Source organism: Hibiscus syriacus, unplaced genomic scaffold (genome assembly GCF_006381635.1).
Source record: "Hibiscus syriacus cultivar Baekdansim isolate YM2019G1 unplaced genomic scaffold, ASM638163v2 tig00111937_pilon, whole genome shotgun sequence".
Taxonomy (NCBI): domain Eukaryota; kingdom Viridiplantae; phylum Streptophyta; class Magnoliopsida; order Malvales; family Malvaceae; genus Hibiscus; species Hibiscus syriacus.
Window position 1 is genome coordinate 1 of NW_024063215.1, and position 6,257 is coordinate 6,257.

Here is a 6,257-nt window from a genome sequence, read left to right on the forward strand (position 1 = left end):
ATGATTTCTTCTGTCACCATAAAGTGGTATTTTTCCTAATTGAGCACTAGATTGGGGTTCCACTGAATTGTTGTGGCGGTCATCTAACTGGATCTTGTGCATACAGATTGTAAGGCTTTTTCCTTTTAAGTCTTCCATAATCCAACCTAGAGCTTTCTTATGTTGTGACAGGACATTTATCAAACTGCATTCTTTCTCAAGGGTTAGATTAGCAGATATAATAACATGTAAAGTATCATCACTACTTAGATAAGCATATTAAAAATGTGATGGAAAAGGTTTAAGTTCCAAGGTAGGTACATGTTGTAGTGAAGGTTTCAGAGGAATAAATTCATCAAAATCTAAATGTTCGAATCTCGTACCTAGTCTAGCTAGAAGCAAGCTAGACTGTTGGACCTCTAATGAAAATTCCTCAGACTCCGCAATTACTTCATCTTTGTTAAGTCTCTCATAGTCCTCCATCTATAAAAATTTGTTGTAGCAGAACTTTGCAACCTCATCCTCTATCATTGAGTCAATTTCTAACACACATTAGCATTCTTCGAGTCATCCATATACGTCAGTGTTGAAGACATTGATCGTTACACTTTGGTCGGCCACTCTCATTGTGAACTCTTCCTTTTCGCAATCAATGAGAATACAACCAGTGGCTAGAAAAGAACGTCCCAGAATGATGGGCGCATTGTTGTTGACCTCACAGTCGAGAATAAGAAAATTAGCAGAAAATACAAACTTGTCAACTTTCACTATGACATCTTCAATTTTACCCTCAAAACGAATGTGAGATCGGTCAGTTAGTTGTAGGATCACAGTGTTAGGTCGAGCATTACCCATTCCAAGCTTTAAGAACATGGACTTGGGCATCAAATTTACACTTGACCCAAGGTCATACAGGGTGCTCTCAAAATATTTATCATCGATAGAACATGGAATAACAAAGATGCCATGATCTTTTCACTTCGACGAAAGTTTACTCAATGCAGAATAATATTCTTTCACTGTGGTGACAGTTTCAAACTTTTACACTTTTCTTTCTGACAATGTCAATGAGAAACTTGGCATACGTAGGTATCTGATCATTGTCCTCCAGGAGCGGGCATAACTTTTGTTGTGACATCTGTTTGTCCTCCATCAAAAGAGTGACTAGTTGAACCCTCGTCCTTATTCTCCTATTCAGGTAATTCTTGCACTTCAAGTTCTTGTTGTTCTTCAGATTTTCTTACACAATGTTATGGCAGGAATTTTCCTGTTTCTTGCCCCCAAACTTGTCTCTTTGATTAAGTTGGGTACCACTCCTCAACGTAAGCGCACTGTATTTCTTCTTTTTGTGAGGCTTAGTAACTTTAGTATCACTAGGGAGACTACCTTGTGGGCAAGAAAAGCAGCTTGATTCTGTAAAAGTGTCTTGGCTTTTAAATGTGATGAGTGCTCATGCAACAAAGCTTTTGTTAAAGCTATAAAATCTTAAAGAGTAGCTTTAAGAGAATTAGACTTTGAAGTAGAAATTGAACCATCGTTAACATTCTGCCAAGACATCTATTGATGCTGAAATCCTGAAAGTTCAGAAATATTTTGTTATGGCCTGTTGAAGTTACATCCAGTGTTGTTGTTTTCTCATTGATTACCCTATGAAAAGTTAGGATACTGATGTCATCCATGGTTATAAGTGTTAGAATAAGGGTTGTTATTGCTTCGATTAAAATTCCCCACGTAGTTGATGGACTCTTAATTATTCGGGTATTCACTCTCGTGGTGATTGCCATGGCATAAGATACATGTAGAGCTAGCTACCTTGACTTCCTTCACCTCACTGAAATGTTGTAGATTTTTCAACATATTTTTTATGGAAGAAAGTTGGGCGGACACTGAATCCTTATCATCTAATTCAAATGTCTCAGGTTCCTTTCTTCTTGTTCCAAGCCTTAAAGTGGGAAATTAATTATCATTGTTGGCTATCTTGTCTAGTGTGTTAAAGGCCTCTTTGAGTGATTTGTAAAGAAAAGTACCATTTGCTGAAGCATCTAACATCATGCGTGTGGGTGCATTCACTTCATTATAGAACATCTGACTTGGGTCTAGTTGTGGAATCTGTGGTTGGTGCATTTGCGAAGAAAACTTTTGTAGCGATCCAAACACTCATACATTGATTCATCATCAGCTTGACGAAAACTTGCTATATCATTTTGAAGTTGAGTGTTAATGTTGGGCGAATTATACTGTAGCAAAAAGCTTTTATAAAGATGAACCTAAGTCTTCATCTAGCCGGATGGAATTCCACTAAGCCAAGCTCTTGCTCAGTCACACAAGGAGTAGTGGAATAATTATCTTTAGCACATCTTCATGCACTCCTTGCTATCTGAATGAGTTGTAAACTTCCAAGAAGGCACGGATGTGTTACTTTTCATCTTCGTTAAGCATGCCACCAAATTGGTTGACCTAGTTCAACATGTTGAGCATGATGGGTTTAAGCTCGAAGTGGGCTACCTGAATATCGGGTGCTTCAATCCCTGGTTGAGATCATCCAGAATAGGAGCTAAGTGATCTCGAATAGCTCTCGGTCTCGGTACAAGTCCTTTATTTTTTAATGTTGTAGCATTTGGATCTGTATGATCTTGAACTCGCTGAACACCTTGGTTTGGTTGATTTTTCATGACTCAATTAACACATTGAATATGTCGCCTTCGGCGAAATAAATGCTTAACTTCCAGAACTAGAAGATAAAGTGGTTCCTCAATAATTCTTCAGGTCATGCAACAGTAAAACCTGAAAAAGAAGTAAACAAAAACAATAAGTAAAACTAAAAACAAAAACTAACTGTATTTTTTTTCTATAACGAAACTATAAAAATAAACAGTTGCCAATCCTCGACAACGGCACCAAAAACTTGATCGCATGTAAATATATATAATTGTGGCATGCAAATATGTGCAAGTATACACAATCGATGCAAGTAATACAGTAGTGAGTGAGTATCGTCTCCACAGGGATTGGATGTATTTTAAAAGCTAGCTATAACAAATAAAAATTGTAATACATTAAAACTAAAACTAACTAAACTAAGTATAATGGTATAAACAAATGAAAGTATAGCAGCAACAGATAGTATGTAAATGGTAATGGAATGTTCTAGCAAGAATTAAGTGAAGTGGAGTGAAATTGATGTGGTGAAAACTATTGAAATATAAAAGTGTGTTGAGACAAGAATTTAAGTAAAATAAAAAAGTATGTTAAAGTAGAAAAATAATATGAACTTTAGAAAATTGGATAAGACTGACAACCTCACACAAGCAAGCTTCTATGGAGGTAAATGGTATGGATTTGCTATGACAATAATATTATATACTAAGGATCATATCTTTTTCTATGAGTATTCTGCTCAACAAGATTTGTTGGAAATGCTCCTAAACTCTCTCAAGCAAGGAACCTAATAAAACTAATGCTACAACAATACCTCTCAGCGTGAACTACAACACTAGCCTATCAACTAAGTCTTATCACTTTTAGTCTAATGAAACCCTCTCTTTATCTCTAAGGTGGATTAAAACCTCTCCATCCCGGTTTGGCTCCCTTGCTTATGTAGATCTAACATAGCTCTCTCAATACTAGGTATCTATACTTAGAAAATGGTAATCTGTCAAAAGCTCTTACAAGACTGAGCATATTAAGCTACATCAAATGGAAATCTCTCAAAAGCTCTTATAATACATCGTATAAAGGTAAAAATAGTAAGAAAACATCATTTAAAACATAAAAACATCAATTCATCTATTAATACACAAATATAATCATCCAACACAATCCAACACCAAATAAGTAAGTTTAGGGTGTTGCTAAGTTCATCCAAGAATATTCAAGTTTAGTACAAGCCTAAATAAGATAAAAAAATAAACCATAAGGAGAATAAGACTCCCAAATGAACTGCTGCCATGATATAGCTCCACCACGATGCACTATCTTAGCAAGCTAGCCTCTCTCGAGGTCTAGCTGCTACCTCCCTAGAAGCTTGGCTATGAAGGACACCATGAAAAGGGGATGAAAAAAAAAAAGATGGAAATATGTTGCCACCTTTATCTAGGTCACCTCCTAAAGCTTTCCAGTAGTCACTTTAAAATGTAGGACACCTTAAGTATTTATAGAGAGAATATTTGTAGGGTTTTAGGCCCAAAATTCACTTTGTACCCTAGGTGACACCCTTCTCACGTGAATGGGTGGTTATTTATGGCAAGTAGTCCCAAATTTATAGCAGAGGTAGTGAGTACGTGTCACCAGACAACTAAGCAAAGATATTTTTGTAATTTTATCTTTTGGCTCCAGGTCTGTTAGCCATCTTTACTGTGGCAAGTCTTCCAACGTTCTATCTCCAAAATGCTACAACAACAATTTCTCCAGCATGACTCAGCAGCGACGTTTTCTCATTAAGCTTCCATTGCCTGCACAACACCACAAAAGCAAGACCTTTCCCTCAGCATCACCAATTTTCAATAAAGTGACTTTACCACCAAATGCATCTATATGACCTAAATGCACTCTAAATGTTATGACATGGGCTTTAAAACAAATAAAAACTAAGCCTTTTTACGGGGTTATCAGCTACCCTAGATCTGTACAATAGATTCTTTGGTCGTAAGGTTAAGTCTAATAAGACTATAGTTTTCTTCTCCTCTAATGTCAATGATGTTTTGGCAAATAACATTTGTTCATCTCTAGGATTTAAACGTTCCTTCAATTTGGGTATACCCTTATTCCATAGTAGAGTTACTGATAACTCCGTAAAAAGACTATGTTTTGTATCTTTTACTTAGTTATTAAGTGACTAAAACCATTGATTTAACATTTTAGCTGCATTTAGACATAGTTGCATGTGGTGGATAAGTTTTGCCAAAGCAAAGTTTATTTGACCAGTCTGATGTTGCTGAGGAGAAATGTTGTTTGTTGGTTGAGATAATACAGGAAATGATTAAAGAATAATTCATTTTCCGAGACAAATTAATTTGCTAGGCAAGCAGAACATAAAATGAGAACATCGAGGAACAAATTTTCTTGCCGACGTGAGTTTTATCCTGCAAGTCTGATGCAACACAAGATGAAATTGCTAACGTCACTTGGCCAACTATCCAATCTACTTCAGGTGCAATCATGCCCTCATCAAGGAATTTGAGACCACTTCAAGCTGCTATACTATTTACAAAAATGGGTATGACATCAAGTATCTAGGTAATTTTTGAAGGCATTAAACCCTAGAAACTCCCACTTTAAATATCCCATATCTCTTCATAAAGGGGATCAAGAAGAATATACCCTAAAAGGATGCTTAGAGTAAGAACCTTGATGCATCATAAGGCTCACATCAAAGGAAGAAGTAATAACTCTTCCAAATGATCCACTCGTCCAAGCATTGGAAAAGAAGATCATAACAGAAGCAGACTTACGACGACTTTTTTAATGAGATCATGATCTTATTTAGTCAAGATGTCTTCTGGAGATACAACCGTCTGTCTCTTATATTTCCAACAGTTCTTTAATCGCATCAATCCAATATCGGGAACTCAAGATATGGCTATTTTACTGAAGACGGTGCATGCAGAAAATCCTATACGGGATTAATACGGGATTTTGTAAATATACGAATTTTCAATATTTTTATTGATTATTTGTAATATAACTTAATATAGGATGATGCATTATCTTTAGGATTAGATTTATTATTATTAGGAATTAAGATTGGGTTAAAAATATTATCTTTAGTTATTATTATTTATTAGGAATTAGAGTTAATATGTTTAGTTTATTATTATTTTATTCATTATTTATTTAGGAACTTTAGAACTCAGCCCCTATATAAAGGAGGCTTCATTAAACTTTGTAATTGAATATTTCTTTGATCAATAATACAACAAGAGTTTGTTTTTGCAAGTGCTAATTGCCTTGTGCCTTCGAAGCTTATTCTCCTGGAGTTCTTTCAAGTTCTTGTGAGGGAGATTAATCTTCACACTCCAATTTGCCTTTTCATCACGACTAGGAGGGTTGGTTAGAGCCATATTATCGTGTTTGCCTTTTCATTGCGACTAGGAGGGCTCGATAGGACATTATCCATCGATTTTCCACATCCATCCACGCCATCAATCATCTTTACCGTTCACTTTCATAAGGGAGATCTTTGATTTCTTTATTATCTTATTTCATCTTTCATTTATTTCATCTTTTGTTTATTTTATTCTAATCGTGTTGTCTTGATTCCAGCACATAAAAGAAACCTT